Source organism: Protopterus annectens, chromosome 7.part0, assembly GCF_019279795.1.
Source record: "Protopterus annectens isolate FY-2018-M chromosome 7.part0, PAN1.0, whole genome shotgun sequence".
Classification (NCBI taxonomy): Eukaryota; Metazoa; Chordata; order Ceratodontiformes; family Protopteridae; genus Protopterus; species Protopterus annectens.
Window position 1 is genome coordinate 1,978,736,082 of NC_056739.1, and position 23,695 is coordinate 1,978,759,776.

General features: G+C 38.9%; 1 protein-coding gene across 2 annotated transcripts in view; it reads right to left on the reverse strand.

The window, feature by feature from the left end:
• Nucleotides 1-23,695, reverse strand: part of ADAMTS17 (ADAM metallopeptidase with thrombospondin type 1 motif 17) — a 3,302,852-nt gene that overhangs the window by 1,934,044 nt on the left and 1,345,113 nt on the right. The gene's annotated exons all lie outside the window — the stretch shown is intronic.

Sequence of the window (23,695 nt, forward strand, 5' to 3'; positions counted from 1 at the left end):
TCTATTGCCTTTGTATTCTCAAGCCAGCACTGGTATTCACTTTGAATATAATATGTATATATACTGCAATTTATCATTCATTCTGTACATAATGTCATGTATTTGTTATTTACTCTGGGCTAAAAATGAAATAGGTCCAATAAGATCATTGTTCTGCCCTGTTAACAAATTCATAAGGAAAAATAAAATAAATACAACCATAAACCATTTTTAATGGCACCATAGTCAGATAATCACAGTGGTCAAAATGGCTTGGTTTTTGAACACAGCTGAAATGTTTAGTCATCATGAAAATGAAGACTTGTTTGTAGCAAATGAGCTGCATCTCCATCATTGGCCAATATCTCCCAGGACACCGATGGGCAAATATCTACCTGGCATCCCAAGATCTCCAGTAAACAGTCAGTTAATTAAATAATCTGAACTCTTATCAGGAGAGCAACTAAGAACATATCTTGACCTGGCAAAAACAAAGCAACTAACTAAACATTTTATTATCATTAAGAAAGACGATTACACTACAACTGTCAAATACCTTATCAATCAAATTACTACGATTTGTTTAAGTATTAAATCACCAAACCTCAAGCGATGTGTTGTCATCACCTTCAGTACCTTTTAGTAAAGTTTTATGTCTTCTTCTCCTAAATTCACATACAAATCAGGTAAGACCTTATGTATCTGTATGAGATGTAAGCATATCCAGAACATACTTTAAGCAGCAATCCTACCTTCACAGCAAAACATGCTTACCAATACGTATGATGTTCTGACAAATATACCAACAAATGCCTCACCTGTAATGCAAGAATCTATAAAATTCAGAACCTCATAATATATTACACAGATCTCCCTGTAACCACAGCAAGTCATATACACTCAATCACCATAACATGGTAGAGGTGAAATACGAAACTTAACAGAAAGATATGGGTTTATAATGTGAACCTAGCCAGATATAATAAAGTTTCAGAAGGAAGACACAGCAAACAGAAACCCCTAAAACATCAAACTCACTGGTGATGCCATTTTGCCTATGCAGGCACATACTTTGATGGATTTTGGAAGGTGTGAGAATGTCATGTTTCCATCCATCCATCCTCAATCCCTTTTCCCATTTTGCACTTAGTGTCACTTCAACCATGACAATCTTTTTGAGCCAAGGTTTACACTACTGGGTGACTAGCCCTGCCACGATAGTTCATCCATATCACTCACTCGCACACACATTTGCACCTATGGCCAGTTTAGAGTGTCCAGTCCGCCTACTGCATGTCTTTGGAATGTAGGAGGAAATTGGAACACCCAGAGGAAACCCACACAACTGCCTGGAGGACATGCAGACTCCGCACAGAAGGTACCCCAGCTGAAAATCGAACCAGAGAACCTCTTGCTGTGAGGTGACAATACTAACTGCTGCACCAATGTCATGTTTCCCTGGGATGAAAATTAGGGATCCCAGAACTAAATGAAAAAGAATTATGGGTAATTAGAACAACAACATTGTTTATATTGCATTAAGTCATCTAAGAAGGTCCTCTCTCTTGAATATGCTGCAGGCTATAGTGAGATTATCAAGCACTAGAAAACCCATCTGCCTAACAATACCTCCTGTCATCCCATATAGCATGTGCATACCAAGCCAAAATTCTGGCATTCTGCCATGGTTAACAACATGGTGATTCAGTGTATATCTACAGTAAAGTGTTTGCTCAAATGTATGGCTTTGCATCCAGTGGAAGTCACATCTCTCACTGAGGAGTATAAATAAACTAATGAAAACAGAATCTTCAATCCCCATGGTGTAATTGTTATACCTCTTCAAATTAAAATAAAAAAAATTAAAATTATGCAAAACACTAAAAAGTGAATTGAAGATGCTATGTTAAATGCAAGACATTTCAACAATAAAACTGGTGATTTTGAAGCTTTTCCACTTTTCACAGAATGTAGAATATCAGAATATTAGTATCTGTATCACTACTGAAACCTGTTTTTGACATACAAAATGCATGGCATGCCAAGATAATATTCTGAAATCAGTGGAAAAACAGGCTTGTTAAGCATCTTTCTGAAGTCAGAAAGGTGTTTAACAAGCTCTTGTTAAGCACCTTGCCATGCTGTTAACCACTAGCTTCACACTAATGGTGCACAGTCACCAAAAAAGATGAATTGCAGGAAGCCAAGTAATACTTTATTCAGATTTTTTTAAGTTTTAACTGAAATGCTTATCAACTTCTCAATGGTCTTCTTTAGTGGCCACTCTTATATAGCTATCATAGGTTCACAGGTTCATAGATATATACTAGACTAACAATCACAGGGGCCTTTTTAAGCCTACACAAGCATCTAAAATGGATCTGACTAGTTTAGGAACTTTAGGATTACTCTAAGGGGTATAGGTAGGCTAGAGTTTGGGTGGTCAAGCATTTACAGGCTGCCTCTGTCCATTAGGGACACAGATACCAGACCGGGGCATTACATTTCCAATTTCTCATCCACTGGTCAAAGTTACATCTGAAATGGGTTAGGAAAGAACACTGTTTCACATGGATGGGAAGCCTGTTCCAGAGAAGGGATTGTTTCTGAGACAGATACCTGTCCTATCTATATCACAAGCAAGGTTTAAGTTCATCAGATAATTCTGATGCTATTTGATTAGCATCTTTGCAGAAGGTCTATCAGAGAACAAACTAGCAAAATAAACAGTTTTGGTTAACAATGTAAGATTAAGTCCCCACAAAAGAGGTAGAGTAATCAAAATCAAAGAATGAGCTGTGATTCCTGAAGGGTTGTGCATCTGTAGTCCTATATCTTAATTTCCTTACACAAAGCAAATGTTTTTATTCTACAATCAACACTAAATCAGACATCTGTGACAATGTACATATCCCCTTTTGGTATGTACAAGATTTTAATACCTGAAAATGTATTTTATGGATGGAGTCAAATTGATGATCTGCTCTCTTGTATGTATTCAGATTTGCAAGAAATGATGCAAATGTGTCTGTTGGGGGGGTGTCCTACTACTAAGTAACTTATATCTCTTGCCTTGTGCTATCACACTCATTCTGTGCCCTGTGAGGGATGCAAATGCCAGGATAAGGCTGTACCAGTACCCACAGAAATGCACCACAGATGCAAAATCAAAACAGCATCTAAAATAGAAACATTGCATAATCTTCAAGCAAACCCACAAATATTGTACATTGCAGTATATAACACATGCAGTCCTACTAATTCAGTTGGTCTAGGAGTGTGAACACCCCGTGTGATGTGCTGAGTACAGTAGTACTCCTTAGAACATCTGGTGTGAACACCCTGTGTCATGTGCTGAGTACAGTAGTACTCCTTAGAATGTCTGGTGTGAACACCCTGTGTCATGTGCTGAGAACAGTAGTACTCCTTAGAACGTCTGGTGTGAACACCCGTGTCGTGTGCTTAGTACAGTAGTACTCCTTAGAAGTTCTGGTGTGAACACTATGTGTGATGTGCTGAGTACAGTAGTACTCCTTAGAACATCTGGTGTGAACACCCTGTGTCATGTGCTGAGTACAGTAGTACTCCTTAGAATGTCTGGTGTGAATACCCTGTGTTGTGTGCAGAGTACAGTAGTACTCCTTAAAACGTCTGGTGTGAACACCCTGTGTCATGTGCTGAGTACAGCAGCACTCCTTAGAACGTCTGGTGTGAACACCCTGTGTCGTGTGCTTAGTACAGTAGTACTCCTTAGAAGTTCTGGTGTGAACACTCTGTGTGATGTGCTGAGTACAGTAGTACTCCTTAGAACATCTGCCCTCTCCCCATTCACTGTAGTCACTAGTGAACGCACATCCTGTAAATCAAGAAATAAAATTTAACAAACATTTTTTTGGAAAAAAGAAATATCAATGAAGATTTGGCACCTACACTGTTAACAAGTAACAAACAAAAAAGTACTTGTAAGACTTACGTGGAACACCAATAGACAAAGCTAGATGGAGGTGCCATTGAAGCACAGGAGGACTGCAGGAGGTTTTTTGGGAGCCATCAAGGAAGGTCTCTTCCCAGATCAATTAACACAGTAAAACAATACATTTATTACATCAAATGCTGGAGACCCTCATTGATGGGTAAACAACTGGACTGAATCCCATGCAATAAACATACCAGGATGGAAGGGACAAGAGAACAGAACATAGACCACTATTTAGAAGGTGAGTCCTGAAACACAGTTAACCAAAGGAAACCCAGTGCTGGTTTCATGGTCAGGACATTGATTCTTTGTGAAGATATGCTTTAGGAAGGAAGTGTGGCCTAGTTGCAAGGGGCGAGGGTCTTTAGCTCTGAGGTCCTGCAAGCAGAGATTAGGTGACACAGAAAACTATTTTTCAACAAATGGCCTTCAGAGCTGCCAGACCAGCAAGTCTGAACAGGGACTATCACAAAATTCAGATCCCACAAAGCAGAGGGCTTCTACAAAAGCTGGTGGACAGAACTTCTTTTAGAAACTGCTTGACCATCTAATGCTGAGCATTACTCCTGTCCTGCAAAAGGCCCAAATTGGCAGATATATCTGACACATGCATCCTGACCAAGGAATACTCAAGGATCAAATAATGCAGGTGTAAGAGGTATATGAGGACTGTCTGTAGACTGGAGAGGAAATGAATACCACTCTATCTAAATGGAGAATGTTTGCCGCTTGACTGAGTATGATGGAGAAATGGAAGTCATATTGGCAGCTTCAATCACTTTTGACTCTCATTTTGAAAGACCTGGCAGAATCAGATCCTCTGCTAAGATGAGCTGGTTGTCACTAAATCCATGCAGGATTTCTGTCACTAGTAACATCCATTCTGTATTTCTTTGCCTAGTAACTTCCATGCAGCATTTCTTTGGCTAGCAACAGAGACCTTCTTTTAATGCTAGGGAAATGAGAGCCCAAAACCACATCCTTCTCAGCCATCATGGGACTGATATAAGAATTAGTTCTGGCCTTTTTCCCTGAAACTTTGCTATGAGGTGTTGGATCTGTGGCAATGGCAGGGAGGTGTACAGAGATCTTCAGTGCCTGAGGATAGAGAATGCATCGGCTGTGCCCGAGGATAGAGAATGCATCAGCCTTGCCCGAGGATAGAGAATGCATCGGCCATGCCCGAGGATAGAGAATGTATCGTCCGTGCCCAAGAATAGAGAAGGCATCGGCCGTGCCCGAGGATAGAGAATGCATCGGCCGTGCCCGAGAATAGAGAATGCATCTGCCATGCCCGGGAATAGAGAATGTATCGTCCATGCCTGAGGACAGAGAAGGCATTGGCCGTGCCCAAGGATAGAGAATGCATTGGCCGTGCCTGAGGATAGAGAATGCATCTGCTGTGAACTTCTGCTTGCCTTGCTGCACCAAGCCGAAGGGGTAGGGACTGTAATCTCCCAATGGGCAAGCAGACAGGTCTTCAGTGTTCTAGTTCTGAAAGATTGAAGCCATACAGTATTCCTTAATCCACAGCTCCAAAAGGTGACTGAAGGAGGAGATAAGGGAGTTCACCAGCATGTTCACCATTCTCTAGATATAAACTGCTCAAAAAGTGATCTCACTCTGTAAAGCCACTGGTGATGTTCTCTCAATGTAAAACAAAGTACAGGATTTGCAATTAAATGTGCAAAGTGGTAGTCATCTGATCAATTAATTTTTCCTAATCATAGACTTATTAACCAAAGCATTTGACTGACAGCAGATTTCACAGTGGTGGAATTTGTACTGTCTTAAAAAGTGTGACAGTGTGTTTGACAATATATTTTATGTTGTTGAGTCTATCAAGAGTGAAGAGACAGTGAAGAATTCCATTGTACTGAAAACTGTATTGATATAATGGAACATATGTATGTAGGATACACTTACAGGTGTTCATCTCCTGAATTTGGCAAGGAACATAAAAGTACTGTAAAACTGGCATGTGGTAATTCAAAACAAAAAATGTAAGGGAAATAGACAGTGCAGTAGGTACATTGTGAAATACAACTTTTGTACCATTCAGACAAGTACACATTTGTTTTGCTAACCAGCTACATGTGTTACCTCCAAAGAACATATCAGTCATTACATTGGAAAGTACAGTTAAAATGTAGCATATGTTTAAAATACCAAGACATGACAAATGTAGTACAGTGTGGTAGAGAACAAAGGGAAAGCGCAGGACTACATAGTGCATGCTGCATAAAAATGAGCAGTTACTTACAGCCTCTTTATAACCAAAGTAAGTACTTTTAGGAAAAAAAGATTTTCACTGAACTGCTGTTGCTACATTAACGACTTCAGTACGAAATGAAACGTCAAGAAATGGCTATGTTTCATATTGTAAAGAACCGTGAACACAAAATGATGATTTGAAAGAAACATATGTATAGATACACTATACCCATGGTCTTGTATCGCAGACTTTGATTGCTTTTGTTTACTAGGAAAGTTAGACAGGATACAAAATCCCTTCAGCAGAGACCCAAAGAGAAAAGCTCCAAATAAAATGATTGAGCACAAATATATCTGATGTCAAACCTGAAAGATACAAAAACAATCAACTGGCAAAAGTTAAATTGTAAACAAACAATACAAAATAATGGAGGAGTAAGTAATAACATTTGTTTACATGAAGAATGTGACAACGTAGTCAAAGGTAAACAAATGCATGCGTCAAGGGACAAGAGGTGACTCAGATTAGAGTGGAATGCTTAGTATGTGTGGAATCGAGAGATATTTGAGAACGTGAGGGCAGAAGAAAGATAAAGTTTAAGGAGGAGAGAGAAGAGAGGTTAGAAAATGGTAGTGGTAGCTAGGTAGAGAGTTGTAACAGATTAACTGACCCTTTAAAGAGAAGAGAAGAGGAGAGAAAAGAAAAACATGATATATCTAACAGTATTATTTGTCTCGGCTTGTTTAAAGGGCATTTAGCCAGCTGAGGTGCAGGGGCAGAGCAATAAATTTACTACATTATTTTATCTATAATCTGAATGACCTAAATGATGGTCCTAATCATATTATTCAAGTATAAAGGAGGGGGTGAATTCTGAATTGGAGTCTTCTGGTGAAGGATTCTGCTCAGGAACTGAATAGACAACCTGTGCTGGGCCAAGTGTTACCTTCTACTAAACAACAAAAAGTCAGTTGGACAGGAATATATATATATTAGCACTGAAATACCTCAGGAAAAAACATAAAATAAATGTTGGGAAGCTTAGCGTCTTAAGAAGATTTTGATCAAAATCCTGAGTACAGGAAGAAAGTCATACAATGGCTTTTGAGCTGTCACAGTCATTTCCATATACTCCCCGAGTCTACTAAAGTCACCAAGTTCTGTGCTGGAGACATGTTCTGCCCATTGTTAAGGTAATAGGACCATAGTCGGCTTTAGGCACCAGCAAACCCTGCGGTCGCTGGGGGCCCCCTGTTCCTGGGGGGGCCCCCAACCACAGCAAGTTATCTTACCTTGATATTTTGTAACATGTCTGTCAAACCAACAAAAGCTAGTACATCAATCTTGTACACTTAATAAACCAGGTGGGCAGTAATGCTTATTTATATTTCCTCTAAAATTCAAAAATGTCTTTGGTTATAGTAACAATTTTTTTTTCAATCAAGAGCCTTCACAATTCAATGAAATATTTTACCACTAACATAGTGTCCATGGCTTAGTTAAACCCTGCTGGTGGACATTCTGTACACTAAAACTAACAACATAGCCAGCTTTAGGTGCCTGCAATACCTGTAGCTACAAGGGGGGCCCTTAATCATCCTTCACTGTGTGGGGCCCCTACAAAAACTGCTGCTAGTTGGGGATAATGAGGAGAAGAAACTGTATTAATTTCCTGATTATTCTCTTTAACCTGAACCCGTGATATGAACCTGTTGGGATAAAGCTGATAATGAACATGATAATGGTAAGCACTAGAGAGATCAGTAGCCCAGTGTGACCAGCGCCCATGCATGCCTTGGATTTTAAGAAGAGCTAGTACTTCTGATCTTTAGGGATGGTTTTCTCTTTTAGGGAGTTTTATAAATACTTGCAGAATACCAGATACTGTAGCTCTCAACTTCTTCACTGAAGAATTCAGTACAATACCAATAATAGCAGAATAAAGGCTCAAAATCAGGAGCACATTTTAAATATTACTCTGATTCAATGAAAAAGTTAATAGAATAACACCTTTTTTATCGGCATTAAGTATAAAACTCTAATGTCTGGATTTATTGACTGTTTGCAATCCTGAATGATTTACAAGCAAATCAAATGTGTTACAAAGGACAGAACAAAATTATGTGCAAAATCAGGGAAGGTCTGCGAAATTAGGGACAGTGAGAGGCTTGCATTGTTCCTCACTAAAGTAAATAAAAGTGACCCATCCCTGCTTCTGTCAGATGACTACTTAACAGCAGTCACTCATCTGGTGTGCTGGTACCACTGTTGTACAATTTATTGCTGAAATAAGTACAAAACTAATATTATTGTGGCTTATGCTTGTGTGTGTGTGTGTGTGTGTGTGTGTGTGTGTGTGTGTGTGTGTGTGTGTGTGTGTGTGTGTGTGCGCGTGCAAAAATGTCAGTGAGTTTTATCTATGCACACACACAATAATGCCAGGATATATACAATATTCTTCTGAGTGTCAGTAAAAAATGTAACTAACAAGAAATTATATTTCAAAAGTAAGGCATAACATATATCCCAGAACATTCAGACACTTAGATCTTCTAAGACACTGGGGACCCCTACTCCCGAGACTGTATAAATGGATACAAAGGGCTCCCTTAATCATCCTTGACTGTGTGAGGGCCCCACAAATGCTGTTGTGTGAGGAAAAATGAGGGGGAAAATATATATTTATTTTCTGATTATGTTCTTTAACCTGAATAGGGCTGTGATATGACTCTGTTAGCATAATGTTGATAATGGCCTCTGCTCTCAGTTGCACCCATCCTAATACCAGCCCCGCTCGGATGACTGTGTACAGAAACATGCTGTAGGTTATATGGGTGGGGGGGGGGGGGCTGTGGTGTTATTCCTCACAGTCAAATCTTAGAGGTGTGCACATGAGGTAATTAAAACTCGTGTTACGGCTGAGGACAGTGTGGTCAATGATTCTTTTACTTTTCTTACATACCTCAGAGGTGTACAAAGAAGGTTACTACAACTTGTGAAGGAGCAACAAAGTAGAATTTGTTACTGTAATCATTATTTTTTCACTTTCCTCACAATCACACTTAGGGCACATATACAGGTAGCTGCCTTTGACAGTTTGGCTTGAGGAGTGAGGAGGCATATTATGTATATGCATATCAGCAGTCCCTTGAAATAATGACTGTGGTAATTTGAACCTCTGCCTTCATCCATGTCTAACACCAGAGGGATGCAAAAACTGTCTTTCTGGGGGGACTGAGAGGCAGGCAATTCCCAGATAGGACCTGTGTATCCAGACAACAAAGGGTTGTTAGTTTATTGTGAGCTACTGTTTTGTAATCTTTGAACATTAAGCCTTCAGTACAACTTATGTCTTCCTTGAATGAAAAAAAAAATACAACTGAAATTATTTTCTTATTTCCTAAATGGTTATTACTGTACTGTCTTGCTCAGGAAATGTGTGTTGAAAGGATGCAATGAAAACTAAAGCTGAACAACAACACAATTTCTTTACTTAATCATAATTTCTGTTCAAGACTTTATTGGATGAAAAGGTATATAAAAAGAAAAAACTTTAAAATGCGCTTCAGAGCATATAGAAAGTTATAGCTTCTTGAAAAAGCTGAAAAGTAGGTAAAATGTGAGAAAAGGAAGAAAAAAGTAATGTGCATGGTATGGGGAGCCCAAGATGGGGAGGGGGGCAGGGGAAGACTGGAGGCTGCTGTGTGTATAGGGGTGGGATTTGAAACAGTAGGCCTAGGGTGCCATTTCACCTAAGTTTAGACCTGTACATAGAGCTGCTACAATATATCATTGCTGCAACTAAATGCCAATAACTGTAAATGTCCCTTTGTGAGTTGGGCCAACACAGTGCACTACACAAGTCTTGTAATTTAAGAATTTTGTAGCAAAGGATCAGTCAGTGCATACTACTCCTAAAAGTTTGCAGCATGAACTAAAAGGTTGCTTAGCAAGGGTTGCAGTGACAGGGTGATACATAGACTGGAAGTGCCTAGGGGCCCCCCAGCTTGACATCTGATGGGGGCCCCCAAAATGCTAACAGCGGCCCTGAATAGGACAGACAAACAAATAAGACATTCTACTTCAGAGATCATTAGAATGGGAAACAAAGCTCTTTGGGGGCCAAAACAGTACATCCTAAAGGAGTCTTGGGTTCTCCTGCTGTGTACTGGCTAAAATAATTAAGTTGAAAAGGAGGGATCACACATCAAATTTGATAAAACCTTTATATCACCTAATACCTTAGTTTAATAAGACTGCCTGTCACTGAGGTACAATAGAGACAGTAGTGTCTGCATAGATGTGACAGAAAAAAATCATTATAAAAAACAGTATGAATAAAGAGTAAATTGGATTTGCCTTTCGCCTCATTCTTCCTTTAGATAGCCTATTGTTCCTACCTGTTTCATAAAAGCTTTGTTCAGTTCTTCTATGCTTCCCAGCTCTAAAATTTACTATCTCATGAAGATTACAACCATTTTTTCAGTCTCCCTCTTCAACACTATTTTCTTCCCATCTCATAACCTCTCATTTCAGAATACATAATCCTCTTTCCTGCTTATAAGTAGTAACTCTACCTTCCAACCACTCTAGTTGGAGTGCCTGATACTATCCACCTTTCCTCTTTATTTCTTCAGTATATAATCTCTTCACCTAATTTATACACTTGTATCACCCTATATTTCTGCTGTTTGTTTATTCCTGAGATCAACACTACAACTATATCAGAAGAGCTAGTCAAACTTTCACTAGCTATAACTTGACATGACATTCTGATGCTTACGTTTTTTTATTACTTATCAAATGAAGAAGAAATTTTCAAAATCAGTTGCACGGGGAAGCACAACTGAGGATCCTGGCCAAATGGATACTTGTGTGCTCGTGGACTCCTCAAAACTAGCTGCACAGCATGGAATCACTGCTTATGGGTGAAAGGAAACAGGCAGAAGAGATTCGCCATGGGGATAAGTGTCAGACCACATGCCCACTAAAAGGTAACAATATCTCAAAACTTCCTTCATTCTTAGCAGCATCATTTCAAGTAAAGTAAGAGGCAGAGATAGCAACACTGTCTACCTGAGAATCTCAAACAACAGTATACGTTGGCCTCTTTGCTGTATGTTTCACAGGCCTCTTTTGACCTTGAAGATAAAAACCCAATGGTCAAAATCTTGCTACAGGAGGAAGGACTCACTGAGAAAGTACAGGCTGTGAAGAGAAGGGCAAACTTTGAAGAGAAGTCAGGCTTAATATTCTGGGGCCTGAACTGCTAGTCATATACATTGTGCTGGTCTGTGCTGTACAGGGAAAACTTGGAAAGGTGATCCTCAGACTACTTCTTTGTGTTATGATGCTTCCCCTGGCCATGTTTTCAATTCTGCAAACTGGTGAGCAGAAGACCAAAGTCTTTGCCTAGCAGTGACAAGTGGAACTCTTAAATAATATCCAGTGAAGGCAGTTAGGAACACTGGGCAAACAACAGACATAGTAATGATGAGCTTTCTTCAATGTCCAGAAACCACAGAGACACTTCATACATTTGTTAGACTTAAAGCTGTTGCTTTTTTTGCTACAGAAATCAAGTACTTGCCTGCAAAGTCAAGAATAAGGTGTAAACAATGTAAATGGCATACATAACTTGGAATAATGGTTGCAGTGAGCATGATTGTTAACCCAGGTATAAAGGATGTTGGCAAAAGCCTTGAGGTGTGTTAACTGAAAATGCTGGCAATGACATTTTTAGTTAATGACTATCAGGAGATCAAGTAGCTAGACCCTCTTTAGAAGTCATTTTTTCTTCAGGGCAGTTTTGTTTTGAGTGGTGTGTGTGTGTGTGTGTGTGTGTGTGTGTGTGTGTGTGTGTGTGTGTGTGTGTATTGTATATATATATATATATATATATATATATATATATATATATATATATATGTAAAAAGTTAACTGATCCATGATGGAAAAACAGCTATAATTGGTTATGCTTGCCTGGATAACACAGAATGCATAGGAGACAAAAAGCTTACTGGCACTTTTTGTTTGCTGGATGCCTACTGAATAACTGAAAAACAGTGAATCAGGGAAGATGGCAAAAATTATATAGTAAAACTTTCAAGATCAAATAATGAATGGAATCAGTGATTATATAAAAATGTCATTATCACATGAATAAAAATGTGACTTCCCAATTTATAAATAAATAATAGAAAAACAATGAATCAGAGTACAAGTATAATTAGCCAGTCAGATATATACAAATTGCACTATGGTGAAAACTTGTGGAAGTATCTATGAAAGTAAATTTACTCATACTGTGAAACTAACTATGTAAATACAGCTAGCAAAACTGAACAATTATTTTATTAGAGGTGTATGTAAACCCCATACTTAATTTCTACCCATGCCCCGCGGTAGCGTTGTCGCCTCACAGCAAGACGTTGTCCCATTCGATTCTCAGCTAGAGCGTCTTCTGTGTGGAGGCATGCGTGAATTAGTGTGCCTTCGTTGAAAGTTGTGCATCAGGGCTGGTAACTCGGCACGTAAAAATCCACTTCCAAACATTAGCGGACCGGAGTTCCGCTGTGGCGACCCCCTAACCGGGATAAGCCAAAAGACACAACAACATTTCCCTTCAGGAGATACTCAAACTATCAAAGATTTGAAACAAAGAATTATTTTCTTATAATTAGTTAAATCCTCTCAAATGAACTAACATTTTCATATTACATAACAGCTTTATTAAGACTGGGTATCTACCACACTGCTTACACAAAGTATTTCAATTTTTAACATATACTATATACTTTTTTTTTATCTTCTTAGGGAAAATGTACCATCAGAAGAAATTTGTCAGGAGAGGCTCATCTCTCCTGTCCAGCGATATGTGACTTTGTGTATGTATACACATTTAACTACATCTAAAATAAAACTTGAATTATGAAAGGCGCTTTTTAGTTCAGAAAGTAAGACACTTGCTATCAAAGTTGAAACATATTATTGTATAAGCAGAATCAAGTCTAATTACACAAGCTATTAGGTGAAGCACTAAAATTCTTAATTTTTAATCAGTCAAGAATATTTTGCTCTTGTTCTGCTAATAAGTACTTCTTTAATTTTGAGTTCATCTGTGATTGCATGTGTTTCTTGTCCTGGCTTCTGGTCTTAGCTTCCTGCTTTCTCCACTGCAGTTGAAACCAGATTACAAGGGAGTGTCAGTTATGCAATGCCTCACATCTTGTTGTGCTTCTTTGTGAAGCAGGCAGTTTATTTTAACAGATAGCAGCTTCTAGACTTACTGCACAGTATCATTTTTTGACAGGGACATGGGATTCCATGACCCTGGAGATATATAAAGATATATGGGTCCATACAGCGAAGGCACTTAAAACAGTTTCAGATTGCTATGTCAAAATGGGTTAATTAGGAGGGTCAAGAAACTGACTGACTTGACTGACCGTCAACTCTGTTCTGAAGTAAGGATCCTATAATTATTTTTTTACAGGGAAAATGTAATTGCACCTAGTTTTAACGCTAAACTGATAACTATGGCACTTTGTCAGTGGACACTTAAAAAAGTTAAAATCCCATTAAAACCCTTCAAAAAATTGCAATGACAGAATGTGGCACTCAGTCTGTTAGAGCTATCACTTCTGCATACTTATCTAAACAAAGTTACTATTAATTGTTTTATCAAGAGCGTTTCTCTTCTAAGGCAGCTGTCTTTCATCTATGTTTTACAAACAGTCAAGCAAAGGAGCTGATCATCTAAGGAAAACACACAGGGATCCTAACAAAACTAAGCAGCTGTTGTAGGATTTCAATAAGCATCTTGCATGACAACCAGTTCCAGAACTTGTTAGTAAGGCATTTAATGTGTTTTCAATGCCAGCTTAAAATCTTCCACTGGTTCTAAACATTCCACATTTCCCCCAAGACACCCTCAAGCCACTGAGCAACTGTTTAAACCTGTTACTGGTGGCACAGTTGGAAGTAAATATTTGTGTCTTCAGTCATCACCACCCCAAGATAGTACAACTATTTATTCCGTGCCACCTTAAATTCTTCCACTGCTCTGACTGCCCCATGATAAATTAAATGTCAATGTCATGCCACCTTAAATTCTGCCACTGTTGCCAAACATTCCACATTTTTCACCAAGAGACCCTCCAGCCAGTGACCAGCTGTTAAGACCTATGTTACTGGTGGTGCAGTCAAGTCTGCATGTGTAGGCCAGCTCTAGCCACCCCAAGATTAATTAAATGTATATGCCATGCCTACTTCAATACTTCTACTGTTGTCAACTCTACCATATTTTATAGCAAGTTGTTCCTTATATTAACATCTCTCAAATTTGTCCCATGAGTTATCCTCTCTTTGTTTTGAAATTTTATGCACTTCTTATGTGTGTTTTTCTCAAAAGTGTTACTTTTATGAACCTTAATGATCACTTTAAATTCATTGACAATCTCTGTCTTATCACCCATCTCATCTTCCCAATGTTATAAATTCCTTTAAACACCCCTCCTAAGGATCATAGGAGATCTTGTACTGTATTGAAGGTCTACATGTGAACATCTATTGCCCTATTTATATCTTGCACACAATGCTATCCATTATCTGCAAAGAGGAATAATAACACCCTTGTCCTTACGGGTCTATATTAGAACACCGAACTTTTAAAATTTCTAGTGTTCTAACATCGAACCTTATTAATCGAAAATTTAAAACAGCGAACATACAGAACAGTGAATTTTTTCCTAGGGAAAAAATTTGCTGTTCCAAAACACATACACACAACACAAGCACACCAAACAAACAGCAATCCACACACATACACCTAAACTCTTACACCTAAACCTACACTAAACTATGCATACACCACTAACTATCCACTTACCTGAACCCAAACCCTAACCCTAAGGTCCGTCACTATCGCACATTCACCTCACCCGTGCCCTAACCCTAACTCACCTACCCCACCCTAACCCTCACGTCCACACAATCGCATACTTACCTGAACCCGACCCATAACTTTCCACCACAGCACTGAAAATCCCGAAGCAACAGAAACAGACAACTGAATTCTTTCCCTAAGAAAAAAATTGGTTTTCTGTTTCTTCGATATTTTCAGCGTTCACTGAAAACGGGTTGATATTAGAACACTAGAAATTTTGAAAGTTCGGTGTTTTAATATAGACCCTGCCCTTACTACCTGATCCTTTCATTGTGTATCTGAGGATCCCTCCAGTGACACCTGATCTGGCAATTGTTGAGATGTTGGCAAGATAAAAAACATCTGTCTTTACAGATAGTATTTTAGACCAATTTTGCTGTGGTTGGGAATTTCACCATCCCTGAGATGCAGCAACCTTGCAGTCAAATTAATAAAATTTGTGGGGGAGGGGTGAAAGGGGACTGCCCACAATAATAAATGTTTCTTTTCTTGTTTATTTTATTTTATTTATTTTTTCTTTGTCATCATGAAATTGTCACTGTTGTCGATATCTCCATTCGGGTGCTGGAAAATGTTTTGATTATGATGGGTCATATGCTCACTCTACAGATTTTTTCTACACCTTCTAACAATGGCTTTCTATAAGAAGTCATCTGAGGTAAGTGCTCATGGTCCATAGCTTGCTGCTGACAGTGCTTCAGTCCATTGCACCTTCCAAGATGCACAGGCTTTAGTGCTTATTTTACAACAAAACATGAATTACTTGCACAATTATTTATGCATTGTATGTATTTGTTCACTGGTTAGAGTACTGATACAAGTGGTCTAGTTAATTATTTATATATAGGGGAATTATTTTTAAAACTGTTTTGTTCTTGTCAATTTCATATACAGGAGTATGACTGAGTTTTATTTATAACCAAGTTGCATGTGTTGGAGATGTGGATGCCAAGAATTTCACCTCTATTACTATAACCCTTAGAAGCCATTAGCTGTTACTGTTTGTGAAGACTGAGTTAAGATAGATGAAGGCTGCCAGCCTAGCCAGATAGAATTTTGGAGATAATTCTGTCATCTGCAAATATTAATGTAAGCCACAGGCTTGTTGTCTTAAATGGTAAAGATAGTGTTACCTGTGGAACTGGAAAAAAATGTAACAACAGTGCACTCTACTGACCAAGAAAAGCATGTTGTGACCCTTTGATGTTAGGACTCAGAGCCAGTGAGCCTAGAGTGGGGAATTTCCTCAGTGCCCTGACTGAAATTTTAATTAGGACACTGAGGAAATTCCCCTGCTCTTTTTGCCTCCTAGATGGTGCTGAAAAGTTACTGAAGGAGCCAGAGGTTGTGAGCTAATGCACAAGGAAAAGTGTAATACTGTGGCTGCAGAACATTAAAATAATAGACAGTGATGTTCAGATAACTGTGGTATCTGACAGAGGTTGACCAATGGGAGGACCTTTACTGTTATTTAAACTACAATTACAATTAGTATTATGATTCTGATGAAGTTTCCTGGAGGGAAATGAAAGTGCTCAATCCTGTTTTTTGTTAATAAACCAAGTGAAACTATATTGTAAGACTACCTTTATTGGGTACATGCTGTGGCTGGATGTAGTTTTGGATCTATATGTAAGTTTATCTTAGAATTGTGTTTTCTCTTAAAAATAGCTAGAAACTAGAAAGATTAGACTAAGTGTTTTTTCTGTGATGTCAGAACTGTACTACTGAATTATTTTAAGTATTTCTCTGTGATCTCTGAATTATTGACTAGCACTGTGTAGCAAAAAGTATTGTCTTGTGTTTTGACTATTTGTTATTAAATATTTTTAAACCCTTTCAACTGCGACTGTTTTTGTAGAGATAATTTAAGCTCTTTAGAGTACTTGCATGCCTTTGGTAAAATAGTACAAAGCCACTTCAATAGCTTTAGCCCTGGGCTGTACTACCAATTGGATAATAATATTGCACAGTAATAATTGGACACCCTTTTAAGGGCCTTTGAGCAGCTGATAAATATTAGTATATCTGTAAAATAGTACAAAGCCACCTCAATAGTTTTAGCCCTGGGCTATACTACCAATTGGATAATAATATCGCACAGCAATAATTGGACACCCTTTTAAGGGCCTTTGAGTAGCTGATAAATATTAGTAGGTGGTGGCAGCTGGTACTACCATATAGTCTGGGAAAAAAGGGGCACGGCTGGAGAACCTGTGCCAGCCTTCCCCAGGAGTGTCTGTGTGGTTGTATAAACTCTTCTCAAAGTGTGTGTGTGTGTGTGTGTGTGTGTGTGTGTGTGTGTGTGTGTGTGTGTGTGTGTGTGTGTGTGTGTGTGTGTGTGTGTGTGTGTGTGTCAGCTTCTTGGGCAGGGACACGAAGCACTGGCTGGACAGAGAGGGTGCTGGAGGTTTTAGCTTGCCCACTAGGCTGAGATCTGAACCCTATAGCTGTGCCAGTGGGAGTCTTATTGGGGATCTGGAGAGCAAGGGAGTGACCAGCCCTGGACTGACTGTGATCTGTGTGTGCTCTTAAGGGAAATTGCACTTTACTGTGTATATTTGTCATCCTTTCCTCCTATATGAGACACCCCTCATTGGTGTTAGTGGTGAGGATTGAGGCTCCTTGATTGCTGGGCCAGGGAATGGGCATCACACTGTTAACTCTGTAAAACTGTTAAGCATATAACTACTGTCCTGCACTTCCAACTGAAGAGGTCATAGTGCTTATTGTCTTTGAGCTTGATGTAGTGGAACTACCTGCAGTAATAACAAGAAGGTCATTTTTCTAGGAACCTGAGTAGCAATGACTGTTACTACTAAATGTATAAGGATACATCCTGTGCAAGTATTATGCAAACTTACCATATTTCCTGCAGATATAGGCATCACCTTCCATTGGGGTTTCCATAAATAATAACACATGGAAAGTATCTAGCAAATCTCTTGGTCCAACTAGGCTTGTTAGGGTTCCAGATTCTATGCTCCCTAAGACATGCAAAGAATGGAAACCTCTAGGACTCAGTGGGGCCCCTGCACTAAGGTTGGGGGAGCAGCAGGTAAAGCACATTTAGTGCTATTGTAAATTGCTTTTCTGTGGTGGTAAATATTAAGCCACTGATTGATGTTCTGCTCATTCTTCAGATTACATCAGTAAACACTTTCTGAGTGGGCAGCTTTTTCCTTGAAGGGCCACAGTAACAATCCATGAAAAAATGTATGCTTACCTGCGATAGATAACTTAACACCGACTCCTTTGGCACCCAAGATTCTTTTTTGCAGGCCAAAGCAACCCTAAAGAGCCTAATTTGACACAACATGCCAACCCCATGTAGAAATGGGGATGATAATGATGACTATATCACTGCTTGTGGCATCCTACTCTGCTGAGCTACACACCTCTATGCGTTACTCAACACCTTATCTTCATTCTAATCCTCACTTCATTTTCTTTACACATAAACAAATCCCTAGCATAAACCATCTAACTTCACCTAGTTAAAAAAATCATCTAACGTCACCTAGTTAAACTCATCTAAAGCAATCTTCTTGCTTCTAAAACTCACTCTCTCTTCATTTCCAGCAAAAATGTGTCAGTCTTCTTTCTCTTAAAACAAATATTTTACATAGTGGGATTCATTCTGTATGGTTAATTTCTCTGTTAGAATACTTGCATACCCTAACATATGAATATAATTCAACTTTATAACTATTTTAACAGCCTACTTCCCTCCAGCATAAAAAAAAATAGAATTTCACTCCTAAAATCCTGCCAGCCTTTCTTTCTTTTGTTAGACCTAAACTCATTAAGATCAATAAACTGTCCACTACTCATTAAAGGAAAAAGCAAAGTCAACTCCTTAAATGACAAAGGGATCTGCACTATCTCTATTCAATGTTAGTATTCCTCTAACAAGCAATAGAGGACCAAATTGAAGTCCAGCACCACCATTCCATATACTTTCTCCATCTCACTTCCTTTCATTGCTGTAAAGCTGCATCTGACTCCTGTCATGTCCCTATGAACAGTTATTGCCATCCAAAAAGTTTACTAGGCAAGTAGGGAACAAATGTATATTGCCAGACCAGACCTTTTTCCTGTATCATATACACAACACATACACACACAAATAGACAGTACACACATGCCACAAAACAATTTAGAGTCACCAGTCCACCTACCATGTCTTCAGAATGTGGGAAGAAACCCAAGTATTCCAAGAAAACTTAAGCAAATACAAGGAGAACATGCACACTCCACACAGAAGGCACCACAAATGGAACAACCTCTTGTTGTGAAGCAACACTGCTGTTCAATGAGACACTAAACTGTTTTCATCTAAACTACCTCCGCATAAAATATCTCTTCTAAATGCTGGGAGCATCTGCAAAAAACTAAAACCGCTAGACATCATTCTCTACCTAAGCAGTCCAAACATTGCCTGAGTTAGAGAATCCTGGCTAAAGGACAACTCTCTTGACCTGTGTCACTTCTTTCTTTACTACTCTGATATGTACAACGGCAGGCCTCATACAAGGATAGATGGTGGACAATGTTCCTATAAAAAGCAATGACAGAAGTAAAAATTCATAATCAAGCCCACACCAATAATGACCATGACCCAGACTGGACTGCTTTAACTATATTCTTAGCGAACCTTCACAAGTTGTACTTAGCAGGAGTCTACAATCCCCTTTCTCCAATAAAACTAGTCTCCCTCCAGCATCAGCAATCACCTGTTGACACCTCCCACAAATGATATCTAGTTAAGGTTTTCTTCCATCCAAAGTTTCAAATTAACATCAATAAACTAAAATCCCAGCATAAGCAACTAAAAGTGGACCTTTTTTCTACAATATCCCTGTTCCTGAAACAGCAGCCAACACTATAACAAGCATGATGACTGACTTTCATACTAAATACTTCTCTGTCATTTTCAGATTCATAAAACCACACAATAATAGCGGTTTACTCCAGATCTAAAAGTCCTACATAAACCCAGACATGATTCCTGGTTTCAATAAAAAGTATCCAGACTTTTTGGCAAACAAAATTTAAAACATTAAGGAACTTAGTCATAAAGTTAAGCAGATGTCACAAAGCTGTACTTATTAGGTTTTAACACATCTCCAACCTTGCCTACTCATAGAATTCTAGAAACAAATTAAGTTTTTCAAAACTGCACTTTGTCGAATCTGAGTCTCTCGAAAGTGCTATAGGTGTAGTGTGGTATGTGGGCCCCTACACATGGTCGACATTTCACACTGTCGAAGACCATATGGCCAAGACCATATGATCGACATATGAATTCCCGACCATGCGGAATGGCATTTTCGTACAGTGTGGGATGGAAATATTTCCATTTCCGCACTGTAGTGCGATCTCGGAGTTGGTATATTTAAGTTACAGGGGGTGTGGGGGGCATAGCATTTAAAAAGTAGGTTTATATTGTGTTTTGTGTTTTATTTTATTTTTTTACATGTTCGAAATTTTAGGAGTCGAACATATGGTCACGGCCATATGGGTTTCAGCTTTCTAAAATTTCGAACATGTATAGTAGACCCGTGGTATGTACATTATTGTGTACTGTCTCTTTAAGGGTTTTGTGTTATGGTGGCCGATGTTTGTTTACTTATGGAGATTTAGGTAGGTGTTTAATGTTGAAGGGTTTTGGGTAGAAATTTGTTTATTTTTAGTTTTTGTGGGGAATTTTAGGGGTAGGTTGGGGTGTGTAGTTGAGAGTGTATGTGTGTGTGTTGTATGTGGTGATTTAGTAAGTGTGTAGTGTATGTGGATGTTATGAGTGAGTGTAAATGTAATTGTTTGCAAAGGGTGTGTAGGGCAGGTAATAGTACTTTTGTGTTTTTTTTTTTTTTTTCAAATTAGTGCGACCTCAGAGTTAGTATATAGAAGTAGCGGGGGCGGGGGGGTGCAGGGGTGCTTGCCCCCCTGTAAAAACATATGGTCATGTTAGTTTCTTTGAGTTATGTTATGTATTTGTGTTTATTTTCGGTGAGGGTTGGGTTTTATTTATGTTTACGATCTTTTAAGCTTTGTTATTTTGCAGTTTTGATTTTGTGTGCTATTGACATTCTAGTCTCGAAATACTGAAATTCGAGATTTCAGTATTTCGAGGTTAAGAAGTGGACCCATATATATATACATATATATATATATATATATATATATATATATATATATATATATATGTATGTATGTATGTATATAGATATATATATATATATATATATATATATATATATATATATATATATATATATATATATACAGAATGCTGTACCTCAGAGAAAATGGAAATCTCCAAACTATAGCAATTTCAGAGTTAGCATACATTTCCCCACAATTGCACTTACATTTTCTCAGCCACACAGATCATACTTACAGTCCCTCATATCATGACAGGAACCTCTTCACTATATATTCAACATATCACTGGCAATCAGTATAATCCTATTGTCTTGAAAACTGTAATAATAACATCACTGCAAAAAATATCAAGGCCTTCCTCCACATCAATCTTCAGGCCATTATCAGTTCTGCCCATCCTTTAGCCTGTTCACACCTCTCCACCTATTCAAATATTATAATCAACTTTCTAAATATCAGTATAGGTTATGGACTGGCAAAATTACCATTAATATCATCTGGACTTTAACTGATAACACCTTAATGAAAATGGACAAGAAAATCTTAACTGTGCTTACCAAGGCCTTAGCTCAACTTAACCATAATGCGTTATACAACTCCTTTGTATGCATAACAATAAATGGTAAGAGCACTGACTGCTTAACAAACAGATTGAAAAAAAGCGGAGGCTAAGGAAACTGCAGCTTCTATGACTAATGTTTTTGTACTGTAAGCCATAACAATGTCAAGATCTTAACTTCTAGTTCATAAAGACATATTTTGGGATACGCAGCCACTCCCTTTTCTGACTATACTGAAATAAACATAATATCTGTGCTCATTACTTCTTAAGCTCCAGGAATTTGACTAGCTCTAGGTCAATGGGAGCCATTATTAAATTTCCAAATGATGTGGATACTCTACAAAAGGGCCTTACAGAAACAGATGCTTGGTGCCAGAGCCATGGGCTCAAGCTCAATGCCAAGAAATGTAAAGTTATCCCCTTTGGGAAAAAAAAACATGTACCTGTGAATTACCACATAGGTGACAGTATACTAAACACCAAAAGTGAGATAAGAGACTTAGGGACACAGGTGGACAGTGGCCTCACCCTCGATAACCACATCGCCACAACAGTCAGGAAATCCTTCTATGTAGCACACCTCATCACTAAGGGCTTTTCATCCAGAAAAAAGGAGGTCATTGTCCCACTGTACTCCTCCCTCATTAGACCCATTATAGAATACAACACCCCATTTGGTATGTACTACTCAAGACACCTGCAACAACTGGAAAGGCCGCAGAAATACCTCACTAAAAGAATCACAGGCCTAAAGCAGATGCCCTATGCTGACCACCTTAAAAAACTGCAGCTATACTCTGTCACATATCGTCTACTCAGAGGCGATCTCTGCTTAACATACAAGGCCATGTCAAACCCAGAACTGTTGGACATGCTACACTTAAAGAAATTCCAATCCCTCAGAGCCACATGCTCCCGGGATCTAAACCTTGTCATCACAATAAACAAAACATGCTGGAGGGATAGGTTCCTGACCCAGAGACTCCCCAGACTCTGGAATAGACTGTCCATACATGTCAAGCAGAGTGCCTCTTTGGCCCTCTTCAAAGAGAACCTTGATGATTGGATGGGAGAAAGGAAATACACCCGGGGGATCACTTCAGTCACCCTGCTAGACAGGGGTCCAGGAAATAAATAGTGTGGGAAGAAATAGCCAGGGAATTGTTATGGCTAGGTTTGTATAGGCCCTAGGGCCGATAGCCTAGTACCAACCTATGAACCTATGAGATGTGTAGTACAGAAAATATTTTGAGGTCAGCCCTATGGAGTACCTTCATGAAGACCAGACTACAGGCCAGATGACCCATGTTTGATTAATGGTGTAAGTATTTAATGATGTTCTGGGCAGGAGAGAATGAGCTTCAATGACCGGTAGTAGATTGCTCACCCTTGGAGAGGGGGACGAGCCTGCTAGACTCAAGGAACTGGTGACACCTAGTGAAGGCTAGATGTGTTGTCCCACCTCTAGTGGCCACATTAGCTTATTGTTTCCTGATGTGCCAGCATACTGGAGGTGTGTGTGTGGGAGGAAAAACACTTCCTTGCCAACTAGGTAGCTATGGCAGGGCAAGTTGGTTGGCAGCTTAGGTTAAGCTGCTTTGATGGACCAACATGTTTACCTATTCCTACCACCCAGCTATTGATGCTGGGAAATTAATGGGCTGATATAGCTTCCAGGCAAGAACACATGGGCTATAGAACTCTTACTTTGTCCGAGGATACTTGGTGCTTCCCCTCCACAAAACAAATGGGCTGACCAGGTGCAGGTAGTAGAGTCATCAGGCAAGGTATTTCATGGGGGGGTTAGGGGGGGTTGAGCAGGGGATAAAAAATATACTTTAAAGCCAT